Source organism: Lissotriton vulgaris, chromosome 5, assembly GCF_964263255.1.
Source record: "Lissotriton vulgaris chromosome 5, aLisVul1.2, whole genome shotgun sequence".
In the NCBI taxonomy this organism is placed as follows: Eukaryota; Metazoa; Chordata; class Amphibia; order Caudata; family Salamandridae; genus Lissotriton; species Lissotriton vulgaris.
In genome coordinates, this window is record NC_141693.1 from 1308856881 (window position 1) to 1308884050 (window position 27170).

Below are 27170 nucleotides of genomic sequence, written 5' to 3' on the forward strand. Positions count from 1 at the left end.
TGGCTTTTCACGGGCTGCTGGCGTCACCAAGCTGGGGAACAGATGGCTGGCTTTGATGTGCACGATCATTTTAGGTCAATGCGCTTGTGCATTGAGCTGGCTTTTCACGGGCACAGCATCAAATCGCCGTTTTGGTTACGCTCTCGATAAGCCCCTATATCTCTCGCAAGCTCAATGCGCAAGCGCATTGACAGGCAAGACCTAAAAAGGTATGTGAAATGCCCGAGGTCTAATCTGTTTGTTATGAAAAATTATGAAATGGGGAGTACGGCTGACATATATATTGTGAAAAGCATATGATAAAGGCAGCAGGCCTGGTATTACAATGTGGGCTAAACTGTGCACAATATCAACCCAAGATGCCACTGATTCTATGTTGAATGTTTTAATTATCGATCATTGCAAGCATTTAACTGCCTCATTCTCATTTAGGCTACACCCTTTACTCTTTGTGAGAATTTGGCCTGGTATATAATGCTCACTATTTCTAGTGATCACTTTGTACCATGCCAAGCAACCCTTATGATGATCAGTTGTAAGTCAACCTTATAGACCAGTTATCCTAGTGGTAACGTGGACAAAGCAGTCTTAGGCTAAACTCTGAAAGGCATGTGAAGCCAGCTGTATTACCATACACAACCCCCTTGAATACCAAATGAAAGGACACCACACAGATATATATTGAAAATATATATAGATTTATTAACTACAAATATCCCCTGGACTCTTTATGAGCACAGAAGCACAAGCGTTAAACACAAGACAGTTTAAAATACACAAAAGTTGCACAATATGGATGAGCCCTAGGGGCCACCTAAACCATATACTAAGAAAGTGGTATAAGAGATACCAATCTAAAAGGAAACAGGCCTAGGGCCTTGGGAATCGCTGGAGCTGTTCGGGACTAGCAGTGACTAAGTCGGGAAAGGCCCGCGGGACTTGGGTGCAGTGTTTAAAGTGCACGCACTCACCAATGCAAAGTCCATGGTGCGTAAAAAGTACAAAGTTAGTTAGTTCGGAACCTTCCGAGTGACCTAGAAAGCTGAAACTTGAGACACAGGCCCTAGAGATGTGTACCAGTGTAGGAACACCGGCGGAGCGGAGTTACCTCACCCACAGGAAGCGGGTGCATAGGGTCGAAGTAGTGTCGGGTTTCGTCACGCTGGTCGATGGTGTTTGGAGCTGAAGATGCTGCAGGCGGCTCGAGGTGAAGAGTTCCGGTGGATCCAAGGGTGGATCTGAAGTTGTGAAGACCTGAAAACAGAGGGGACAATGTTCAAAGTCACTAGCCAGTGACTACCGTGGAACCAGATTGGAACCAGGCGATGTCGGTGCAAACAGGCGTTGAGGTGTAGCTTCTCGCTGCAGCCACGTGGACACCGGGGGTCAAGGACGTCCAGGAGTCGGTCACGAGCTGTCCCACGCAGGCTTCTCGCTGTTGGCGGTGTCAGCAACTTGATCGGAGCAAACAGGCCTTGGCTAATGCAAGCCACGCAGGAGTCGAAAAAGGCTTATCACTCGGACCAGCAAGGTCAGAGCGGGTGCTCCTTTTTACAGGAGCTAGGGCAAGTCTGGAGCAACCAGACCCGCAGTGTAGTTCTTTGGTTTCGTCGCCAAGATGGCCGCTGACCACGTGGCTAGTGGCCGGATGGCGCGTCGAGTGGCACAATGCAAAAGGCCCCACGCAGATCGTGGAGGCTGATCTTCGGTGCAAGGGCTGCTCGGTGGTGGGGGTTCTCAGTCCCCAAAGCACAACGTCGAGGATGCCTCTGATGCTGCGCAGTCAGCTCTTTGGGGGTCTTCCAAGATGTCCGGTCCCACGTCTCTCGGTGCCTCCACGGGTCCCTTCTTTGCAGGGACTGTGGATCGGGCTGTGAGAAGTCTGGGAGTCTGGATCTTGTCAAGCTCTGGGCTCGGGTTCCGGCGGGAGGCGGCGGCAAAGCAGACGTCGATTCGCTGGTTGGTACCTGCTTTCACAGGGTGGCCACTCCTAGGCCACAAGGGAGATTCTCCTCAGTCTTCTGTGCAGCAGAATGTCGAAGTCCAGTTGTCTTCTTCGTGTAAAGTTGATTTCAGGATGATCTGCTGTGCAATGGCACTGCTCCCACTCTTATTCCCAATCTGAGGGGTGGATCACCTACAAGGTCCCTCCTCTGGGTGGAACCAGGAAGGGGGGCGGTTACACCCCCTTTCCTTTGTCCAGCTCCTCGCCAGGCCTGGGTCTGGAAAGTCCCAGGACCGGTTTGGACTGGCTTATGCACGGGGACACCTTGTGTGCCCCGGGCATGTCTCAATCTATTCAGCCCTGTCCTACCCAATACACAAAACCCTGTCTGGGGTGGTGCTCGCACCTCCCAAGGCAGGAAACCCTTTGTCCAAGCCTCCCTCGCAGGAAGGACTCCCAGCAGCAGGAGGTCAGACTTGTGTCTGTGGTGGCAGCATCCATTTTGTGATGCTGAGGCTCTGGTTAACTTTAACCGGGGTTAAGGCTACACACATGTCGTGTCCCTCTAGAAGGGTGGAATGCTATCCCCGTCGACAGAACTGTCGAGGGGATAGTATTCCAATTCGTATGACACCTTACTCGACATGTTTTGATAAAGCCAAACCAAAGTTAGCAAATAACCGCGAGGATTATAATGCACTTAAGAGTATATGGTATGGCAATATCCCGGAACAGCTAAGGGAGTGGTTCCCGACAGCTGCAGACAGGCTCAGCTCATGCTAGAGCACCATCTCACATATTTCCAAGCACTCTGCCTCCAGGATTGATGAGGCCTTCCATAGGAGTGGCTGATAGGAACATGTGTGTCCAGTTTTAAGGTTAGATATAGGGATACTATATCTAAGTAAGAGGTGATTACACCAACTTACCCCAGCTGAGTGATCAGCCAGTTGTGTCAAATATGGAGGCCAGGCCAGGGGTGGCACAATACATGCTGCAGCCCCTGGTAGTCCTTGGAAACACCTATGCCCTGGGTACCTAGGGTACACTGTTAAAGGGGCCAATAAGGTGAACCAGTTCCAATTCGTAATGCACCTAGGGTGCATTGGCTGCAATTTAGAGAGAGAACAGCAGGCTGTGGGTCTGATTAGCAGGCCCACAGCCACATTAATTCATAAACCAGTGAAGCAAAAAGCAAAAATTTGGGGTGACCATAGGATAGCAGACCCTACTCTCCTACACTCTTACTTCTACCTTTTTTCAAATGTATCTTGCGTATGCATGTTGAGTGGGTTTAATTATACATTAGTGAATGCAAGATTGAGGCAATGGGGTGGATGAACAGATGCATGAGTGCATAGATGAGTAAAGGGCGCATGTATGATGAGTTATTGACTGCCTAAACTCGCCAGTGACTGAAGAGGCACTTTCAGTTACAAGTCAGACCTACAGTTATTGCCAATGCTTGTTATTGTTATATTTGGCTCCCTCTTAGTTATAAGGGTTGTAAGCTAATTACCAAGCGAGATATCACAGTAATTCAAGAAAAAGTAGTCCAACCAGACTTCATGCTGCAGAGAACATTTTGGATAGAGGAAACTTGTGGTTCTAAACTGAAATCAAGAGTGCAGTGCTCAAACACTATAAAACGTATAATAGTCCCCATAGACCACAAACAGCACGGTGGTGCCTAGCCAATACCCATTGTGCTGCAGGAGTGCTTGGCATATATAGTACCGTGGACTTGTGCTGCTCTGTCACCAATGCTACTGTGTAACTAGAAGCTCACAAAAACAGAGGGAAAAGGCAGCATGTAGATATGATAGGCCACCAGTTGTTGTCATTAACATATTCATCCCATCGCACTTCAACTCAAACGTACTGATGAGAGAGAACAAAACATGAGCATTGGTCCCCAGACTGTAGAAAGTGACAAGTAGCCACCATCAAACTACTGTCCTGGCCATATTACCACTTCATTTTATTTTATGGCCAGGCTGCAAATGCTTCCAATCTAGTCTTGATGGAATATACACTGCCTTTTCTTTTGCATTATTCTATATGCCTCATCTGCTGGACGTGCTCTGGGTCGGAATCAGGAACTAAAAGCAACACTGGCAAAAATGCTGAAACCAAACAAGCTTCTTTCGTCTCCTCGCAATCAATCTCTTTCCATCGCTTTCGCTCTACTTTCTCCCTCCCTCTTTTTAAGTCGAGCGCAGCGCGCAAGCGCTGCTCTATGGGAGGCTTCTTGTGAGCACTCCAAACTTCCCCTAAACTTCTCTGTGTGAGTTTGGTAAATCACACACATTCTATTGGCCTTTGCATGTGGCATTCAATAATGAAAGCACACAAATGGGCAAACGCGGGTTCATGTCCCACCTTTTCTCCAAAGGTTCCCTCCCACGGCATTTGGTTATTGGGAGCAAGCAGCAGCGCACATTGTGCCAGCTGCATTCCGCCCTTATCGTGGCTCATGTTACTAATTAATCACAGCGCGGTCGCTTTCACTTTCATTTTTGCGCTTGTTTAAACTTTCTTTTCCTCCCTCTTTGATGCTTAGAGCTCCTGCCAGTTCAAATTGCCCTCACCTCCCACCACTGTGCAGAAAAACCACCCCCTCCCCAGCCCCTCTGGAGGCTCGCATTCCTCAAAAGAGACCAGCCTGCTTAGGGCAGCCCAAAACTAGCAGCACAACTGGGCACTCAGAGGGCGAGCAGCATGCTACAGGAAAATACAGGGAGTGGAGCGGGGTTGCTGCTGAGCTGCTTGGGGTACAGCCACTGGTTTCTAAAACAAGCATTGTCAAAGTCTATGTCTGTTGGTCTGGCTGTAGCAAACTAGTGATTTTTTCTCCTACTAGTATATGCCACAAAAATAAAAATAGTGAAAATAAGAACATATGCCACCTCCTAAATGTGGCAGCCATATGCTTTCAATTAATTAACATCATTTAATAAAATATCATGTACAATACTCTGGGTGCTTCCTAACGCACAAGTTACTTACCTTCGGTAACCATAGATCTGTAAGACACAGTAGTTAGTATTAGATTCCTTACCTTAGAATATCCCCAGGCGTCAGACTGGATCCGGAAACTTTTGCGTAGCAGAACACTTGCGCGTCGGTAGGCGTTATCTGCGGCTCCGCATCCGTGCCGGGAAGACGTCGCCGGAGTACTTAGACGCCACACTTGCGCGCCGACGTCAGTTCTTATACATAGCTTTTCCGCGCCAGAAACGCAGAGCCATGATAAAAACAAACACTGGTGCCATGAAACTAGGGCCCTGAAAGGGGATGACCTTAACACTAGATATTGGTTCGCAGAACGGGGAGGATTGGTGGGGCGGTAAGGAATCTAATACTAACTACTGTTTCTAACAGATATATCGTTACCGAAGGTAAGTACCTTGTGCATCTGAAAGAAACAGGTTAGTATTAGATTACTTTCCTTAGAATACATACCCCAGCAATACCAACCCCGGTGGTGGGTCTGCGAACCAATGATCACACCAGAAAGTCCTGGAGAACGGAAAGTTCGAAAAAGCCATCTCTCCGGACTTGGCTGTCCAGGCAGTAGTGTCTTGCAAACGTGAGCAGCGAGGCCCACGTAGCTGCCTGACAGATGTCCTGCAAGGGGACTCCCCCAGCCCAGGGCAGTAGTAGCCGCCGTGGCCAGAGTGGAATGGATCCTCAGCCCAACAGGAGGCTCCTTTTTAGCCAAAGAGTAGCATACCTTGATGCACAACACGACCCACTGAGAGATGGTCCGCTTGTGCACCGATGTTAGAAGGCGACCTCAGGGGAGGGCAGGAAGTGTACCTGACCACCCTGGGACCCACCTCCCTAGGTGCGAAGACGAGCACTGGAGGGAGAGACTCTTCAGGGGGAGAGTCTCGATTCTAGGATCGTACACACTACACAAGCACCACATGACAAAGAGACATCACACCGTAGCTTCTTAAGAACGTTTCTTTATCTCGTAGTTCAAGGGGATCTTTATAATCAGAAAAGCTGGTAATTACAAGTGTAGCAGAGCTTCAGGAGTCTTGGTCAGGGTAGGGGTAGCGGGACAGTCTTTAGGATCAGAGTCAATGTCGTTGCGTATCCTGCGCACAGCTCTCAATCCTCGAGCCGGGGGATACGGGGCGATCTTTCAGGGTCCAGCCGGACCGGGAGAGTCAGGGATCCGCGAGTCACTCAGCAGGGCTCAAGCAAGATGTTGGAGGTCTTACGATCTTCGGGGGAGCCGCGAGTCACTCAGCAGGGCTCAGGTGGTTCAAGGTTGCAGGGGAGCCGCAAGTCACTCAGCAGGGCTCAAGCACGATGTCGGAGTTCTTACGATCTTCAGGGGAGCTGCGAGTCACTCAGCAGGGCTCAGGTAGTTCAACGTTGCAAGAGAGCCGCGGGTCACTCAGCAGGCCCAGGTGGTTCCAGCAGAAGTCCTTCTTTGCCAAACGAGCCGCGACCACGTCAGCAGGGCTCTCGATGTTCCAGAGTCGAATCTCCAATAGTCACGGAGCAACCCCAGTTATAGGACTGCTCCTCTTTGATCTCCGGAGTCTGGTCGGCAGGGGGCTTGGCACCTGGGGGCCGCTTGTTGGGGTTTCCTGTCACGCGGCCCCTTTGATTTCTTCAGTTGGTTTAAGGAGGAGTCCCAGACACACAGCAGGCATGGAGCCAGCCCTCCGGGCGGCCGGAGGGGCGATCGAAACCCACTTCTCGAGGGGAGGTCAGAGGTGTGAAGGATACTGCTCCTCCCCTTCTCACTCGCTGGGAGCGCTCGGTCCTCCCGGCAGGGTGGCGCCTCTCGTCCTAGGTCGTGCTGGCTCGGGCGGCCATCTTAGGTGCTGAAAAGTGGGCACACAGGACCTACGGGCCGGGAAGATGGAGGCACGGGCTGGGAAGTCCGGGAAGGGTCAGGACTTAACGTAGAGGGAAGGGTTGGTTAGGCAGGGGGACTCAGGGGTCTGTTGTGGTGGAAGCTCGGACGGGAGTTGCTACGGGTCAGGGAGGACCACGCCACGAGGCTGGGTCTAACAACCGCCCGACCTTTCTTAGCGCCCACGTAACCAACAAAGAGTTGGTCATCCACCCGGAACAGGCGTGTGCGACCCAAATAGAATGAGAGCGCACTTTTTGGGTCCAGACGGTGGAGCCTCTCTTTCGAGAGATGCGGAGGCGGAAAGAAGGTGGGCAAGGTGATGGACTGCCCGATGTGGAAGGCTGTGACTACTTTGGGCAGGGAAGAGGGTAGCGTCCGCAACACAACTTTGACCGGATGGACAGAAAGGAAGGGAGGTTTAGAGGAAAGAGCCTGGAGCTCACTCACCCTCCTGGCAGAGGTGATGGCAACCAGGAATGCAGTCTTCAGAGTAAGGAGACGAAGAGGACAGTTATGAAGTGGCTCGAAAGGAGCGCACATAAGATAGGTCAGAACAAGGTTCAAGTCCCACTGAGGTATCACGAAAGGAACAGGAAGAAACATATAAGTGATACCCTTCAAAAACCTATTTACAACTGGGGACTTGAACAAAGAGGGCTGATCAGGGAGCCTTAAGAAGGCAGAAATAGCGGAGAGGTAGCCCTTGATAGTGCCCAGAGCAGAGCCCTGCTGGGCAAGAGAGATGAAAGAGGAGAACCTCTGAAAGAGGGGCAGAAAGGGGATCCACAGCCTTTGCTGTGCACCATGCCACACATTTTTTCCACCTGCAGGCGTATACCGATTTTGTGAAGGGACGCCTGGCTGCCAGAATGACATTACAGGCAAGTCAAATGGCCTCAACTGCCGCCGCTCAATCTCCACGCATGTAAGTGGAGATTGGACATGTTCGGGTGGAGGACCGTCCCCTGCTAGTGCGACAGAAGGTCCTCCTGAAGAGGCAGACTAATAGGGGGATCGACAGACATGCTGAGTAGCTTGGGATACCAGTATCTTCGTGCCCAGTCCGGAGCCACAAGGATAACTTGGGCCCGGTCGCGTCTGATCTTCAGCACTCTGGGCAGAAGTGGTATAGGCGGAAAGGCGTACAACAGACCGCAGCTCCACTCGTGACGAAAGGCATCTCCGAGCAAGTGCCGCCTTGGAAATTCCAACGCGCAGAACCGATGACATTGCGCGTTCTCTTCTGTGGCGAATCGATCTAACCAAGGCTCTCCCCACTGCTGAAAGAGGTCGAGTTCAGACGCCATTCGTGATCCATCATGCACCGATGGGTGAGTTCGTCCGCCATGGCGTTCAGAGAACCTGCCAGGTGTTGAACCACCAGGGTCACGCCCTAATGTTCCAGCCACTGCCAGAGGAGCAGAGCCTCCTGGCATAGGGTCCACGACCCCACCCCGCCCTGTTTGTTGCAGTACCACATGGCATTGGTGTTGTCTGTGAACACCTGCACTACACTCCCCCGGACAGAGGGGAGGAATGCCTTCAGTGCAAGACCGATGGCCCGCAGCTCCAGAAGGTTGATGTGGAGCCGGGACTCCGCCGGGGACCAGAGGCCTCTGATCTCCGCCTCTTCCATGTGGCCCCCCCCCCCAGCCCTGGAGGGACGCGTCCGTCACAGCTACGTGCTTCGGTTGAGGTAGGGAGAGGGATCTGCTGCTTACCCAATCGCTGTCCGTGAGCCACCACTGCAACTGTCTTGCAGTGCCCTCCGAGATCAAGACATGGTCTGACAAGTTGTCCTGATGCAGGGCCCACTGAAACTTCAGGTCCCACTGCAGAGCCTGTATCCGCCTCCGGGCGTGATGCACCAGAAGGATGCAGGAGGCCATCAGCCACAGAAGCCGCAGCGTCAACCTGACCGAGACTCGGGATACCGGCTGAAAGATCGGAATCAGAGCCTGAATATCCCGAACCCGCTGTTCGGGAGGATAAACCCAAAACTGCGCAGAGTCTAGAACCGCTCCGATGAAGAGGAGCTTCTGAGAGGGACACCGGTGTGACTTCGGCACATTGATGGAGAACCCCAGCAGGTGAAGGAGGTCGGCCGTAGTCTGGAGGTGGTCGACGACTGTCTGGGGCAAGCCCGCCTTCAACAACCAGTCGTCGAGGTAGGGGAAGACAAACCACTAACCTGCGCAGATGAGCTGCGACCACCGCCATCACTTTCGTGAACACCCGTGGGGCGCTGGTAAGGCCGAATGGGAGCACGGTAAACTGAAAGTGCTCGTGGCCTACCGTGACCCGCAGGTAACGCCGGTGGGCTGGCAGGACGGGGATATGAAGACGTCCTGCAAGTCCAACGCTACCATCCAGTCTCCCGGCACGATGGCCTCCTTGGCCAGGAGGGCCGTAACTTCCTCTTGCAGAAGACTCAAGTGATCCCCCGACACGCAGTGGTACTGCTGTGGCATGGCTGGAGGGTTCGCTCCGAAGGGGAGGGAGTAGCCCCTTCGGACGATTTGCAGCACCAACCTGTCCGATGGGACAGTGCGCCAGTGGAGGAGGTTAGCGAACCCTGCCCCCCACTGGCGTCACATGGGCCTGAAAGCTCGGACTAGGGGGGTTTTGAGGTGGATGCTGCAGGGGTAGGTGTGGACTGATCTCGCCGTTGTCCCCGACCGCCGCCACGGCGGTTACCACGTCCGCCACCGCTCTGGATGTTAGTCTGCGGGCCGTGGCTGGCAGGACGTGTAGGGGGGGCGCCCCTTCCTTGGCCACGAAAGGCAACAGTTTGCTGGCGCGGGGCCGAGAGGCCCAAGGACTTGGCCGTAGCCCTGGAATCTTTAAAGCACTCAAGCTCACTGTCTGCCTTGTCGCCAACGAGGCGACGGCCATCAAACGGCATGTCCATAAGGGTGTTTTGGACATCGGCTGAAAAGTTGGCGGACCTCAGCCAGGCGTGGGGACGAATCGCCACCGTCTTTGCCATCGCTCTGCCCAGCGAGTCCGTGGTATCCAGCCCACACCGGATGGCATACCATGCCGCATCTCGACCCTCCACAAGAGCTTGGGTGAGTTTAGTTTTGACCCCCTCCAGACATTGTGGCAGCACGTCCGCGACCGTGTCCCACAGAGAGTGAGTGTAACGGCCCAAGAGGCACGGGGTGTTGACTGACCCCAACCCCAAACTAATTAAGGAGAACATCTTTTTACCATACTGTTCGTACCTCTTGGATTCCCGATCGGGGGGAGCCATCGAGAATGCGGTCTAGTGCATGGACCAAGTGCCCAGAAGAACGTCTGACAAGGCCTCATTAAACGGCAGCAGAGGCTCAGCCGAGCTTGCCTGTGGTTTATGGACCTCAGTGAGGAGGTTAGTCCTCACGGCGGCGACGGGGAGCACAAGGCCCAAGGCCTTGGCAGCCCGTGTCAGCACCACACTATAGGCAGCCCCCTCCTCCGTAGCTACGGTAGGACAGAGACAAAACTAGTGTCTGGGGAGGTGTCCAGACCACTGGCCTTCCCTAGCTCACCTGCCCAGTCCGGAGAAGACTGGCACTCACATGCCAGAGGGTCATCGGACCCCTCCCAATCCTCCTCGCCACCCATCTCCTGATACTCCAGGTCAAAGGATGCGGCCTGGTCGTAGAAGTAAAAATCTCCAAGCGGCGTCGAATACGGCGCCGAGTGGTGCCGCTTAGACCCGAATCAAGGGTAGGACCGGGGTCGACGTCTCCCTGGGACGGCGCCGGAGGCGACACCCTGGGGGCCAGCGTCGGCGAGGTCGTAAGGTCGACCGGCGAGGACCTGGATCCGGATCCAACGGGACCCGACGGCGCCAGGGCCGAAGCACCCCACGGCGCCGGGTCCGAAGCACCCCACGGCGCCGGGTCCGAAGCACCCGGCCCGCGTGGGGACTTAGTCGGGCCGAGCCCGAAGGCGCTGTGGAACCAGACGGAGGAGTGAGCGACCTCATGGCCATGAGAAAGGCCTCAATCTCCTCCAGCGTCGCGTTCTGCCCAGGGAACGGTGGGTATGGAGCAGGCCGCGATGCGTGGGCGGTGTCACCTGAACTCCCCCCCGGGGGCATCGCGTGAGCGTCCGGGAGGGGGGGAGGGGGGGGGGGGGGGGGGGAGGAGAAGGGAAGTCAGAAGAACGATGTCGCCTCTTCGACTTATTGTGCCTCTTACCTGAGGACTTCGAGCCCCAAGACTGATGACGACTCCCGGAACTGTGGTGACTCCGACCCCTTGACCGGTGCCTCGACCTCCTTCCGGACCGGGACCTCGAGCGGCGCGGGGCTGACTGCCGGAGCTAGAGCCGCTTGCGGGACCGCTCCAGTCTAGCTTTGGACGTCAGGGCCCGGCAGTCGGAGCAGGACTTGTCGTCGTGGTCGGGGCCCAGACAGTGAAGGCACCGGTGATGGGAGTCGGTAACCGACATCAGTAGGCTACAATCGACTTGAATCCAGGCATCCCTACTGGCACCGTTGGAGTCGAGTGACTTCGAAAGATGATCAAAAAGGATTGAAAAAGTTAGTCAAAAAAATGACTATGGGTACTACTTTTTCCGGCTGGCGCGGACAAAAGAAGAACTGACGTCAGCGCGCAAGGGCGGCGTCTAAGTACTTCGGTGACGTCATCCAGACGACAACGGCGCCGACGACGGACGCGGAGCTGAAGACGACGCCTACCGACGCGTAAGGGTACTGCTACGCAAAAGTTTCCGGATCCAATCTGACGCCTGGGGATATTCTAAGGTAAGGAATCTAATACTAACCTGTTTCTTTCAAATAGACTAGTGTACCTGGAACAGACAAAAATGTTTTTTTAGTTTTAATGTTCTTTGCACCTGGATGTATATCCTGGTGCAAAGAAATTGGACGGTCCGCTTTGAATTACTCTAACCTGAAGATTTTACTTCCACAGCCGCAACTGAATGTCTTTCCAAGGCTAAATTGACTTTCCAAACTTTGCGATCTGATTACAGTAACGTCCAGTATTCCTTATAGCTGTAATACTTTTTTCGGCAAGTAAACAGTCCTTTATGTTGAGAGAAAAAAAGTTACAAAAAAGGATAACACTGCAGTTGACTACAGTTTCATCCTGGGACTAGTTAGTGGTGTCTCACAGTTGATTTTTTATGTATTTCACCATATGATCCTGTGTTGGTTTTTTAAAAACACAATACTGCTAGAGTGTAAAAAAAGAAGAAAAAAAAAAAAGAGGAAAAAAACAGTAAAACCAAAGGGGGTGATGGACGGAGCGTTGACAATACAAACACTCACCCCCAACTGATCTGGGTTTAATCCATCACTGTTCTTTAGCTCACTCCGCCACCCCAGTTCAGACATGGCCATATGCAAATCAGTCTGACCCTGTGCCTCATAGGAACAGTTCAGCCCGAACTGCCAAGCCATGTCTTCCCTGGACCGGAATCAAGCTTCCCAGGACCGGTTTCTGGCATTCCAGCCGTCTTCAGCCGGGCTTGCTTGAATCCAGTGGCAAAGTGAGCAAGGGACTCACGTCTGAGCATACCCTGCCAACTTAGGGCGAACAAAGAAAAACAAAAGGGGGTGATGGACGGAGCGTTGACAATACAAACACTCGCCCTCAGTCAACTGATCTGGGTTTAATCCATCACCATTTTGCCATTGTGCAACAATCCGTCCATCATCTGGTTTGTTTTGCTGTTCACCCTATGTGGGAAGGGTATGCCCAGACGTGGGTCCCGTTCTCACTGGGCCACTGGAGTCAAGCTATCCTGGCTGAAGACGGCTGATAGCCAGAAACCGGTCCTAGGATGCTTGATTCCGGTCCAGGTGAGACATGGCTTGGCAGTTCGGGCTGGACTGTTCCCACGAGGCACAGGGTCAAGACTGATTTGCATATGGCCATGTCTGAACTGGGGTAGCTTGGTGAGCAAAATAACGATGGATTAAACCCAGATCTGTGACTGGAGGTGAATCTTTTGCCATTGTGCAACATTCCGTCCATCATCTTGTTTGTTTTGATGAAAAAAACAGTAACCCATCAGAAGCCACTTATAACCAGTCAACTAAACGTCCACCTATATACATTAACAGCCAGTTCTTCCTAGAAAGTCCTGCAAGCCCTATCATTATGAGAAGTCCTTTCCTAGGAAACAGATCTGTGCTTATTCTAGACACATACCTCCAGCCTTGAAACCAGAGGGATCACTAATGAAGAATGGCCGCCGTGCCCTGGGGCTGGCCGCTGATTGGCGGAATTGCGCGCCAGCAGAACCTCTGCTGCGTGCAGCGCGCGCCCCAGGACGCCTTCCGTCAGCCCTGGTATAGAAATCTGTCTGACAAAGTAAGCAGAGCGGCAATTTGCAGTTTAGTGGCCGGATTAGCGCTCTGCAGTCTGCTGGGTTACTAATTACAATATATCTGCAGCTTTGGAGCGGCCTGCCTGTGGTTTATGATGCACACCCTTTCCCCTCGTAGGTTTTGGAGTGCAACCACCCTGTCTTGGGAATGGTATGTGGCCTAATGGCTAGACCAGTCGACCTCGAAGCTGAAGATTCTGGGCGAGGACGCCCAACATCCTGTGATCCTGGGCAAATTACTTAATTTCTCTGTGCCTAACAAAATGAATGTGTTAGTCTGTAACGCGACTGCTGCTTGTGTAAAGCGCTCTGATACCTTCTGGTATTCTTCACGATATATAAACACCCTCCCCTCCTAAACAAATTAAGCATTTGAGGTGGTATTTGCATCCGTGAACTGTCCAGGTGAAAGAAGGCAAACTCTGCTAACAGGTTTAGCACTGCCTGCTTGACCGAAACACGCATTGGCACACCTAGATTCAGCTAAAGTACGCAAAAGACATGGTTTATGGGAGTATATTTATGTGGCAAACTTCCAAAACATGAATTCACTCTCATACACTGAACTACTGAGGCATAAAATTAGACCACCAATGTGTAATTCGACGTGGGAGTTATTTTACTCCCACGAGCAGGCAGTGGGTGTTCCAGGGTGGGGATACCGAGGACTGTGACCATGGTCAGAGGTTTACTCCTGGCAAAGGAAGGCACACATCGCTATCCTGGTTAGAAACAATAACAGAACACCTCTCACAAATGGCAATGGTTTAGAGTAAGAAGTTTTTCCATACATTAATGGAGAGAAAAGTTATAGGCAAATGCACTCTTGATAGGCATTTATAGAGACATTAAATGTACATCATACAAACATTGGCTTATGTAAATGCTTACAGTGGTGAGAACTCCGCGAAAAAGGTGATTGCCATAGCTTTCCTAAAGTACTTCTGCTATTTTGAAAGAATTATAGAAAATCCTAAATTTACTCCAAATACAGGAGTACATTTAAAGGAGTATTTTTCAGGATCTCAATACTTCGAGTAGGAGTAGGGCCCGCTTTTGCATACTTTTTTTTTTTTTTTTTAAGAGCGCTGTGCTTTTCAAAAGCGCTACTGCCTACTTGTTAACAGTAGTCCACTTATAAGGTCCCAAAGGCGAGACCTATTGGTTATGCCAATGCTTGTTTTGTCTTGAAGCCACCCAAAGTCTACTACAATTAGCCACGGGAGCAGGGGAAGGTGACCAAGATACCACTAGCAGCCCTGCGTTTTCAAAACTGGCCTCCAGGGGTCCAGCTCAACGCGGGAAATGCAGAGTGGAATAAAAGGCCTGTCCAGCCCTGTCTTTTGCCTCCCCACATCAGAAGTGGCCTCTGAATGCATAAGGGCCATACAAATAAGCATAACATGTTCTGTTGGCACACTAGTCAATGATCTACTTCGCTCTTTTACCGCACCAGCCCCTTTTTTCATCTTCTGATCTGGATGAGTGCCCTGAACTAGTCCAAGGATGGCATAAGCCCTACACAAGAAAACAACATCAGATGACCGATTTCATCCACCAACGGTAACTAGCACAAAATAAGTCTTACGCCCCTTATTCAGTCAAAGATGGTGATTCGGACAAAGGAGTCAACTGATTCTTACAAAAAGACTATTACCTTTAAAGCAATGCTAGTATTAATACCACAAATACATCCTCACAGGAAAAACCCAAAGGGTCGGGTTGCCACCCTTCACATCAGAGATCAAGAAATTGATGTGCAGAGTCCCACAGGGATCGTCCCTCACATCCTCCCCTTTTAACATATACATGAAACCACTTACCAACATCATCCTATCACAAGACATCACCATCATCTGCTACGCCAATGACACCCAATTCATCCTCGCATTGACGGACAAAACAACCACTGTCAGAACCAACTTCACCAACTGCAGGAGTATGGTAGCAGACTGCAAACCAACTGCCTGCAGCCCAACTCTGATAATACGGAAGTTAAGCTCTTTGGCAACAAGACCTCCTCATGGGACTTCACCTGGTGGCTGTTGATGCTAGTACTAACACCCACACCCACAGACTACGCAAGGAAAGTAAGGATCACCTTAGACGACAAGCTCAACACGACCCCTCCTACTTCCCCATCCTACGCATGCTGCAACAAATCTTCAAATGTTTGCCTCAAAACACCAGGCGGACTGTTACACCAGCAGGCTGGAATACGGTGACACTCTCTGTGCCGGAATCTCAAAACAAGTACTACACAGTCTCCAGCCCATCCAGAACACCACTGCAAGACTCATACTCAACCTCTAACACCACATTTGACTCACACTGCACCCCAGGAAGCTTCACTGGCTCCCCATTCACAGGTGCAGCCAATTCAAACTTCTCACGCACACATACATTGTCCTACACAACACAGAATACCTGAACAGCCGCGTACACTTTCACCAGACACCTATGCTCTGCTTCACTCACTCGCAAACATTTCCTGCATCGACAAAAGCGAAACGGGAGGTCGCTCATTCTCCTGCACCACACTCAAAACATGGAACAACCTCCCTCCACACATGAAAGCCTCCTTACTTCTTGAGTTTCGCAAGAAGCTGAATACTTGACTCTTCATATAAGCACCTTAGGGAGCACAAACCTGAACACCTGCCGAAGTGCCTGGATACCCTTTCGAGTGATTAGTGCGCTATACAAATCAATATAACACACAAGATGATGGACGGAATGTTGCACATTGCCAAAACATTCACCCCCACTTCTGAACTGGGGTGGCGGAGTGAGCTAAACAATGGTGATGGATTAAACCCAGATCAGTTGACTGGGGGTGAGTGTTTGATTTGCTCAAACGCTCCGTCCATCATCCCCTTTTGTATACAAATCAATATAACAGACTTTTTCTAATGTTCTTTTCAAAACGTACTGGATGTTAAATCTAAAAGAGTGACTAGTGTAAGAAAGCCGACAGTATCACCTTTTAGCAGGATATTTAAGTATATCAACCAAGAATTCTATGTCAGGATCAGAGGCGAGAATTGTTCCCTTCTTCGCTTTAATCATATCATAAACACAGCAGCCATTAAAGCACTACTTTTCCCATGAACATAAGCGAATACAAAAAACAAAAGTTCATAAGTCCTTCTTCCATCTATGCAGCCAGCTCCCACCTTTGTCCTCTGTCACTGCCCATTCCCCCTCTTTCTTCGCTGCTCCGCAGCCAGTTAAATAGTGTTTTATTTCGCTCTCGCTTAAAACTTCTTTGGTGTTTTTCTGAAGGGTATTTTAGGCTTGTGTCTTGCTTAACACATGCATGCACACACGCTTTCTCTTTTCAGATTCCCTGGTTGTTGTGGGACCACTTCTGCGCTCCTTACGCGACTTAAACACCCATTGTTGACAGTGACGCAGTCCTCAGAACCCTAGAGAGCAATGCATCAGGCGAGGTGCTCAGGCTCCGCGCGCAGGTCTCCCTCACATCGGGAGTGGGGCATGCTCCGTCAGAGCCTGGCACTGACCGAGTCTTTTTTCCCGCTGCTCAGGGTGACCCCAGCTCAGTGATGGTCTGCATTTCCCCTAATTTTTCTTGCTGGACGACCCTGTGAGGTCTGTATTTGGTAGTGGTTCTTCTGAAGCCCTGTGGAGTCTGCACATGGTTTAAGACCTTTGAAAGCCAGTGCTGGGACACACCCACAAGCAGCGCAATTACCCTTAATATCTTACGATGTCTGTGTCCCCAGGGTCATCATAATATCTCTGCACGCGTATGTATTGACAGGGCCTCTTCAGCCCACATATTCAGTCAGGCCTTAGGCCTTGCTGCTCCCCAGGTGCCTAAAGACATGCGGTTAGCGCACAGTGCTCCATATCATTGCTGCCAGAATGACCATGCAACACTCGCAGGCTACTTAAGGAGGATGACTCTTTGTAGTTTCCCCAGCAAACAAAGATTTTTACGAGGCTGTTTACACCTCAATTTACAGGGCAGTGAATGACCTCATATGGCCCATGAAACAACGCCTCTCTGATCAAATTGCTAGGGAATGCGCCAAATTCACCAAGGCTTATGCGCCAGCTAAGCCAGGTCCAGAGCACTGGCATATATAGCAAAGAAATGTTGGACTTTCTGCCTGGTGAATCAGGTTTCCCTTACAGCAGAATACCTCCCAGGCCAAGTGAACCATATAGCGGACTGGCACTCCCGACACTTCCAGGATTAGAGTCTTTGAAGACTGGACTCTTAGGTATTTGGTATTTGGCAAACTGGCCACTTAATGGGGTCTGTTCTCCACAGACTTGTTTGCATTTTGCCTCAAACACCAACTGCCACGTTTCTTCAGCTGGAGGCCGGATCTGCAAGTGGAGGCTGCAGACACGTTCCTCCAAGGTTGGAGTCAGGAAAAGAACTATGCTTTACCCTCTTTTCGATCATCCAGGCTGCCTCTCAGGTACGCAGGCAACAAGTGGAGGTGGTCATGATAACCCCCATATGGAAGTATCAAGTGAGGTTTCCTGTTCTTCTGGAACTTGGTTGGGATTCTCCAATCCAACTCCCCCCACTTTCCTCGCAGTCTGCCGAGTTCAGATCTCAAGCCAATAAGTTGGTGGTGGAGTGGTCTTTACATGTGATGGCTTGGCAGATTACAGAGAATGCTGGAAACTCCCAGGTCTTTCACGCTACACTGAGTTCCCCCTCTCCAGACCTTGGGAAGACAGTAACACTAAACGTAACCCCTAGTCCTGAACGAGATGTGTACATTGGTGTCCGCGACAGGGCGTGGATCCCATGGGCGCTGGTCTAGTCCAAGTGCTTAATTTCTTCTCCAGCCTGGCACACGACAGGCTAGCGTATCGCTCAAGTAATGCTTTCCACTCTGTCATTTCAGTGGGTCATGCCCCCCTAGATGGTGCCCCAATTGGACAGCATCCCTTTGTCTGCAGGTTGCTTAGAGCCATTTGCCTCCATCTTCCACCGGGACCGCACTACACTGCTTTGGGATGTTAACCGGGTCCTGAACTTTTTTTGTCATGGCAGCGGAATCAGTTTCTGTCCCGGAAAGAACTTCGGCCAAGTCGGCAATGTTATTTTGGATTGTGCAGGAGAGTGCTAGACATACGAGCTTTCAATTAATCAATCCGAGTACTTGTAAAGCGCGCTACTTACCCGTGAGGGTCCCAAGGCGCAGAGGGGAGAGGGTGGGTGCTGAGACTGCTCGAAGAGCCAGATTTTGAGGAGTCTTCTGAAGGAGAGTAGGTATTGGGTCTGCCTTATGTGGGTAGGGAGGGTGTTTCACGTCTTGGTGGCGAGGTAGGAGAAGGATCTGCCGCCGGAGGTCGTTCGTTGGATGCAGGGGACAGCGGCGAGGCTGGCGGGTGGGGGTGTAGAAGCAGAGTCTGCTGTTCAGGTAGGCTGGTCGGGCGTTGGAGTGCTTTGTGCGCGTGGGTGAGGAGCTTGAAGATGATCCTCTTGTCGATGGGGAGCCAGTGTAGGTCTCAAGTGGGGGGTGATGTGGCTGCGGCGGGGGACGTTGACGATCAGTCGGACGGAGGCGCTTTGGATGCGTTGTAGTCGTCGTAGGTTTTTGGCTGGTATTCCTGAGTAGAGTGCGTTGCCGTAGTTTAGTCTGCTGCTGACGAGGGCCTGTGTCACCGTTCATGCAGAGGGTGTTTAAGCAGGAGAAGGAGACGGCGTTGACCTGCTTAGACATGGAGAGGGAGGAGTGGAGGATGAATCCTAGATTGCGTGCATGGTCGGTGGGTGTTGGTGCTGTTCCCAGTGTGGCCGGCCACCAAGAGTCATCCCAGGCTGAGGGGGTGGGTCCGAGGAGGAGGACATCTGTCTTGTCCGAGTTCAGCTTCAGACGGCTGCTCCTCATCCAGTCGGCGATGGTTTTCATTCCCTCATGGAGGTTGGTTTTGGCAGTATGTGGGTCCTTGGTGAGGTAGCGGATGAGCTGGGTGTCGTCAGCGTAGGAATTGATGTTGAGGTTGTGATGGCGGGCCACTTGTGCGAGGGGGGCCATGTAGACATTGAACAGTGTTGGGCTGAGGGATGAGCCCTAGAAGTCGCTGCAGATGATGTTGGTGGCTTTGGATCGGAAGGGTGGGAGGCGGACGCTCTGCGTTCTGCCGGAGAGGAAGGACATGGTCCAGTCAAGAGCCTTCTCTGGGATTCCAGCTTTTAGGAGGCGTGTCTTTAGAGTGCGATGGCAGACCGTGTCGAAGGCGGCTGACGGGTCCAGGAGGATAAGGGCTGATGTTTCGCCGTTGTCTAGTTGGTGCCTGATGTAGTCTGTGGCGGCGATGAGGGCTGTCTCGGTGCTGTGGTTTCGTCTGAATCCGGACTGGGACAGGTCCAGGATATTGTCTTCCAGGTGGCGGGCCAGTTGCATGTTGACAATTTTCTCAATGACCTTTGCCGGGAACGGGAGCAGGGAGATGGGCCGGAAGTTCTTGAGGTCCTTGGGGTCCGCTTTGGGCTACTTGAGGAGGGCATCGATTTCGGCGTGCTTCCAGCTTTCCGGGAATTGCGCTGTTTCAAAGGAGATGTTGATGACCTTCCGTAGTTGAGGTGCGAAGGCTGCGTCTGCTCTGCTGAATACGTGGTGTGGGCACGGGTCAAACGGAGAACCTGAATGGATGGAGTCCATGACCGTGCATGTCTCGTCATCGTTGATGTTGGACCAGGAGGTCAGGCGGTTGGCGCTGGTGGTGTTCACAGGGGAGGTGGAGTCTGGCGTAGTCGTGGTGTTGAAGCGATCGTGGTTGTCAGCGATCTTGCGGTGGAAGAAGATAGCTAGTGAGTCACACAGTTCTTGTGAGGGCGGGATGTCGTTGGCGTTGGGGTTGGAGAGTTCCTTTATGATGCTGAAGAGCTCTTTGTTGTCGTGTGCGTTGTTATCCAAGCGGTCTTTGAAGGAGGATCTCTTGGCTAATCTGATGAGGTGGTGGTGTCTGCGGGTGGCGTCCTTGTGGGCTGCGTGGTTGTCCGGTGTGCGTTTGTGGAGCCATATCTTCTCCAGTTTCCGGCATGCGCGTTTGGAGGTCTGGAGCTAGTCGGTGAACCAGGTGGCTCTCTTGGTGGCGTGGCTGTTGGAGGGTTTCTTGAGCGGGGCGAGGGTGTTGGCGCAGTCGTTGATCCACTGTCTGATGTTTCAGGCTGCGGCGTCTGGGTTGGTGAGGTCGGTGGGTGGGTTCTTGGCGAGGGAGGTGATCAGCTGGTCTTCAGTGACTTGACTCCAGCAGCGGCGAGGCAGCTGTTGGGTGCGGTGGTGCGTGGTTGGTTTCTTGAATGTAAAATGGATGCAGCGGTGGTCGGTGCAGTGGAGTTCGGTGGTATGGTCGAAGGCGACGTGGTAGCCTGTGGAGAAGACAGGATCCAGCGTGTGGCCGGCGGCGTGGGTGGGTGCCTTGACTAGTTTTCTGAGGCAGAGGTTGGAGAGGTTGTCGTTCAGTGTGGCGGAGTTGGCGTTGTTGTTGTTCTCGAGGTGGAAGTTCAGGTCCCCGAGGAGGATGTAGTCCGTGGAGGCGAGTGCGTGGGTGCTGGCAAGGTCGGCGATGGAGTCGCTGAACTGAGCCCGGGGGGTCTGGAGATGAGTGTTCCTCTGAGGGTGGGGTTGGGGTCGGTGTGGATCCGGAAGTGCAGGTGTTGGGCGGTGTTGAGGGTGTCGTCTGCATGGGTGGAGACCTTGAAAGTGGACTATGTTATGTTATTTATTTTCTTCTATAGCGCACGGCTACTCCGAAGAGCATCCCGGCGCTTTGGCGAAGAGAACTTGATACAGAGTGACAACACAACAACTAAAAACTGAAAGAAAAAAGACCAAAGAAAAACCCTATGCAGAAAAAAGCCAAGTTTTTAATTCCTTCCTAAAAGCAAGGAGGCTATTTGCCCTTCGTAAAGACAAACGTAGCTCATTCCAGCCCCGCGAAGCCAGATACCGGAAAGCCCGGCCTCCAGTTCTGGAACGCTTGATGGCAGGCACAGCCACTTTAGCCAAAGAAGCAGATCGCAGAGCCCTGCTAGGCAGGTAGAGAGAGAAGTGTTTCCCGATGTACTTCGGGCCAATACCGTGAAGGGCTTTAAAAACCAAGGTTAGGCTTTTAAATAAGTTTCTCTTAGAGATGGGCAGCCAATGCAAAGCTTTGAGTAACTCGGCAGCACTGGCCCGTCTCGGGAGCCCAAAAATGGCTTGAGCCGCAGAGTTCTGCACCACTTGCAGGCGGGTCAAAAGATATTTGGGGAGACCTAAATAGAGGGCGTTCGCATAATCTAAACGCGACCCTATTAAAGCCTGCACAATGTTTTTTTTGTGGTGAAGTGACAGCAAAGGAAGGAATTTTCTAAGCATCCTGAGAATGCCAAAACATTTCCCCAAAAGCCCGATGATATGGGGCCTGAAGGATAGGTCACTGTCAATCAGAATTCCAAGATTTTTCGCCTTGACAGAGGCACTGTCCGGGGGAAACATATCCTGTGGCTACCAGGCCTTCCAGCTGGGATCGGGAGTACAGCCAAAAAAAAGCAGCTCCGATTTATCGGAGTTGCATTTAAGGCCATGACACCGGAACCACTCGAAGACAGCATCAAGACAGTCTCTAATCCGTGTGCCGTCGAAGACCCCACCTCTGTCACATGTGAACAGAAGCTGGGTATCGTCAGCATAGGATATGATCTGGGCGCCAAAGGATTCCGCAACCACCGCCAGAGGGGCCATGAAGAATATGTTAAACAGCATGGGGCTAAGAATGGAACCCTGGGGTACCCGCACCTCTAGCGGCGGCATATCAGCGGAATAAGGGGGCGACCAGATCATTAGCCGGCGGCCGGTCAAAAAAGATTTAAACCAGCTCAACACCGTCCCCCGAAGGCCAATTTCCCAGAGTCTTAAAAGGAGGGCTTCGTGGGGCACGGTGTCGAACGCCGCCGACAAATCAAGCATAACCAACATGGCCTTAACTCCAGAATCTAACACCTCCCTAATGGCGTCGGTGACCTCGAGAAGGGCAGTCTCCGTGCTAAAATTAGCACGGAAGCCAGATTGAGACATGTGAAGAAGGTGGTTCTCCTCTATAAAATTGGAGATCGACCGATGTACATGCTTCTCGGTTACTTTCGCCAGCGCCGGGAGCAGAGAGATCGGCCTGTAGTTTGGATGAATAAGAAGGTCAAGATTTGGCTTTTTGATCAGCAGTAGTATCCAAGCACATTTCCAGGCCTGAGGGCCTGGAAATGTGCTTTGATACTGGCTATTCCTCCTCCGATCCCGTTGGTGCGATCCCTGCGGGTGATCTTGTAGTCATCTGGGATGGCTATGGTGATTTCGGGCGCCAAGGAGTCGTTCCACCAGGTCTCGGTCAGGAAGGCCGCATCTTGGGCAGAGGTGTCGAGCAGATCCCAGAGCTCGACGGCGTGTTTGCGTGCGGAGCGGGTGTTGAGGAGTATGCAGCGGAGGTGGTTGGGTCCAGTCTTTGGAGGTTTGGTGGTTCTGTCGCAGGTGAAGAGGCAGGTGTGGCAGGAGAAGGGTCCGTTTTGGGGCTGCCTGGAAGCAGGTGTGGTTTCAGCTGGCATTGAGTGCATGGAGGGTGCTGGCGTCTTAGTGGATTCTGGTGTCGTGGCGTTCGCGGGTTCTAGGGGTTCTGGCGCTGGGTGCGGTCCAGGCACGGATGGGCTTGCCTTAGGTGCGCCAGCGGCATGCCCACTGCACGGCCGCTTTTCGGCCTGCCTATGCGGTGGCTTGGGAGGGAGGAGCAGCTGGGAGGCGGGAGCGGGGTGGTGAATGGGTGTGCAGGGGGGCGGGGCCGCAGGGAAGCAGCGGCGGGAAAGGGCCGGATCGGGAGCGGCGGGGGCAGGGGGAACTGGTGCACAGGGCAGAGGGGAGGTAAAAACCCAGGAAACAAGGCGGCAGCAGGGAGGCAGGAACCAGGCAGTCAGGTGACTAGCAGCGGCGTGGGGGTGACCTGCCTGCGAGCAGGGTCAAAGGTCACAAAAAAGCAGAAAGGTCACAAAAAAGCAGAAAGGTCACAAAAAACGGGGGGGGAAAACGAGAGGCACAGAGGCACAAAGGTCATAAGAAAGGGCAGAAAGGTCACAAAAAATGGGGGGAAACGAGTGGCACAGAGGCAGAAAGGTCACAAAAAAACAGGGGGAAACGAGGGACACAAGAGGCAGAAAGGTCCCAAGAAAGCGCAGAAAGGTCCCAAAAAACAGGGGGAAACGAGTGGCACAGAGGCAGAAAGCTCACCAGAAAGGTCACAAAAAAATGGGGGAAAACAAGTGGCACAGAGGCAGAAAGGTCCTAAGAAAGGGGAGAAAGGTCACAGAAATGTAGGGGCAGATAAGCAACAGAAGGCAAAACGGGCAGAGAGACACGGGGGCCGCAAGGAAAGCAGAAGGAAAAACCGGGCAGAGAGACACGGGGGCAGCGCGGGCACAGGCGGTGCTGTGCGGAGGGGGAGCGACCTACCTGGAAGGGTCAAGCTTTGGTCCTAACGGCCTGGATGTTCCCCCCCAGAGAGAGTAGTTTACACAGCGAGTAGGCGTAAAAAATCCAATAAGCGTACAATTTCTCAACCAGCCTTTGCAGATTTAACCAAACTGTGTGTGGTTCACTGGCTCAAAGCATATGAGCAAATGACTGAAGAGGTTTGCCCTCCGGGAGAAAGACAACTTCTCACTGTATTGAGAAAATCATACAAAGCAGTATCCTCCCCTACTTAAACACATTGGGTACGATGGGTGATGTTCTTGGCATAGACACAAACTTGTTCAGAGCACATTCAGCAAGTAAAGCAATGGCTTCAAAAGCCTTTTGTTTGGGGGCATACTTAGTGGATGTCATGCGGGCAGCAGTCTGTTCTTCAGACTACTTCATTCTATTTTAAGCCAGTAGTGGATGTGGCCCAATTGGTGGAGAGTATCTCTGAATTAGCATAATCCTCGCTTCCAGTCCAAACATAGAAAGAAAATGTGGCTAGCTTAGTGAAGGTAAGTTTCAATTCCATTAAGGACTCTAAGGTGAGGATTATCCCACACGACGATGAAGGCAGACGCAACCCCATCCCGTTCTGAAGTACTTGGTTTTCAATTTACAATGCAATATTAAGAATATGTCTCAAAGTAAACTGGCTATGACTGTCTAATGCATTGTTGGCTCTAGCCTTTTGACCGATTATGTCCTTGTGTAAAAAAAGGGGTAATGGAATAGTCACTGACGCAGCATGTCTTTGCATGAAATGATGGAACAAAACAAGGTGTGAAAAGAAACTTAAGGCGTGATTTGCACAAAGAAAGATGGAAAATGGGCAGTGACAGCACTACGTTGGGGGAGACTACAGAGATTAAAGAAGAACCTATGGACTTTTATGGCTTTTGTTTTCCCTGGTATTCATGGAAAAAAGTACTTTATGGTGCTTTAATGGCTGCTGTGTTTTTGATATAGGATTGAAGCAAAGAAGGAGAGCACAATCCTCATCTCGGATTTCTTAATAGAATTGAAACTTACCTTCACTGAGCTAGGCAAATTTTCACTGTTGTCTCATTACAATAGGCAGGTATGCGCCTTAAGCTTCTGTACTGGCAGCCAGGCAGATTTTCTTCAAGTGAGCGCATTTTGACCATTCCTTCAAAAAGCGTAGTGGGGACTAATGTTCAAATTGTACAATGGGCCATAAGCGGTCTCTAGAGGTTTGTTGACCCTTTGGAAGTGATTTAATTTACGGTGTTCAATCTATCAGGCTGTTGTCAGCCCTGCAGTGATGAACCTCATTTGATGAACAGTAAACATTACCCGTAAGCCTTGCTTTCCATGGATATGCTCATTTAATACCTGAATGCTAAAGTATTTCTCCATATGTGCAGGACCCCAAACATAATGCCTACAGTAACACGTGTTTATATCATTTAACATTTTCAACATCACATAATTATCTAAATTAGTCGTAATAAAATACATTTGACTCTACCACACTAATCATACATATTAAAAGAAAAAGGCATGGAATGTTGCTCCTGTACACGAGGGAAAAACTGCCCCTGCTGCTTTAAGTGTCCTGGAAGCTGATCAATCCCGTAAAGCACAGTTGCGAGGCAGCAACGTTTTCGAAATACAAAGAGAGGGGATACAGCAAGAACCCCAATCAAATACTATACTGTACCATCTGGAGGTTGTGACAATTCTAGTTTGAGAGAGAAGACCCATTTTCTTTCATTATTAGAATCTCACCAAAATGCATGAATGTTGCTGCAGAATAGCAAGCCTAAATCGACCTCAAAGGCGAGAAACCAAGACCACAGAAATAATTATTATGTAAATAAGTTACAAAGGAAAGCCGGTTTCCCTACAGTTTCTACTCTGGAATCAAGATTCTACGTAAAATAAAGCTTGGCAAAGGTATGGCTTAATCATCGGGTGGCAGCTCTGCAAATTTTGGAAGAACCACATTTCCCAGAGCAGAAAAATCTGCTTTTCCTCTGATGGAATGAGGCCTGGATTTACTTTGCAAAAGGAGGATGCCCTTTGGATAGATGAAGATACAAGACTCGGAGACTATACCAATCAAGCAATGGCCGTTTTTGAGGTGGCAAGTCCCATGTGAAGAGCTTCAAAATCAATGAAGAGCTACTTTTTAGTCTAATAAGAGTTCTCTTCATATCCAACGTTTGCAAGGGCCTTTCTGCTCTGATGGTTGGAATCAACAAGAAGACAGTGACATAGTTGATATGAAAAAATCAAAGATAACTTTCGAAAGCAAGGATGAACCCACTGATAAACCTTATTAGGATTGAAAAACATTCTTGAGGCTCTCTCACCCATCGAGCAGATATAGCAACTACAGTGGCATTTTCCAAGACTGCTGCTGCACAGCCACCTTGCGCACAGCCTCTTAAGACATTTCATTCACACTGAATTCCGACAGGAGAAACATCTTTTTAGGCTCTCAAAGAAAAAGAGTAAAGGAGTCTGAGCAGGACACTGGATACAATCTAGCTAGATAACTGTAAAGCAGTATTTCTTTCTTGCAGGTTCTTGGGTGCACCTGCTTCTTCAGAACCCAGAACTGCTCTCTTGAAAGCTAAAATATATTGTGGAAGGAAATTTAGCCTCGTTCAGAAAGATCGTGTAGACCTCATGAAGTATTGAGCGTCAGTATTCAGAGCATTACAGCTGGTTGCATGGTTTCCATTTTAAATCACGCCCTGTAGTACTGGGACAGGAGGAACATCACACATAATTGCCTTGGACTAGTCTTTCAAAAGGGCACTTCCCTTCTCTTCCAACACAGGTTTGTCCAGTTCGACAGAAGAGCGAATAGGGGTGACAGCTGATTGCACTGAGTAACAAAACATGGCAGACTGCTAAAGTGAAAGCTGAAGTCTAGGAAAAATTAAAATAGGACAGGTAAGCAAAGGTAGCACACTGAACAATCTGTACTACTATGCTACCAATCACGATTATCCTCACTTTCTTTATTAAACTAACATTAAAGATGGGTATTTAGGAAGGACTTTAGGTGGCCGGGGGGGTATTTCAATTGTGTATTAGATAACACAAAATCTGCATCTATCCCACTGCATAGTGGGAGGATGAAAAAAAGGAGAGAGTAATATTAATGGCTTTAGGATAGTTTGGGACTATGCGATGCACATAGATGGGACCACACAGTAGCTTGGAAATATGTTTAATTCCACTCCACATAGGCATTGTTCATGTATACATCTAGAACTTGGCTTACCGGGGCAACATGGCGGACGCGTCTTGATCTCACTCCGCCATATATTCCCATAATTAGTGCAATTTATCTACGTGGTGCGCCTGCACCAAAAAACTGCATAAGATTGCTCGGCGAACCCCTCTGGAGTCCGGTGGACACAAGTTTACATGTCAGAAGTCCGCGACCGGAGCACCGAAATCAGGAGGCCGGGAAGAGGCGTATAGCCCAGAAGAAGCCGGGGATAAGCCTGCTCTGAGGGAGTGTCTGTGG

At 50.9% G+C, this 27170-nt stretch overlaps 1 protein-coding gene across 2 annotated transcripts in view; it reads right to left on the reverse strand.

Annotated features, from left to right (window-relative positions):
- The window catches only part of NUDT3 (nudix hydrolase 3), a 443844-nt gene that overhangs the window by 8483 nt on the left and 408191 nt on the right, over nucleotides 1-27170 (reverse strand). The window lies entirely within an intron of this gene.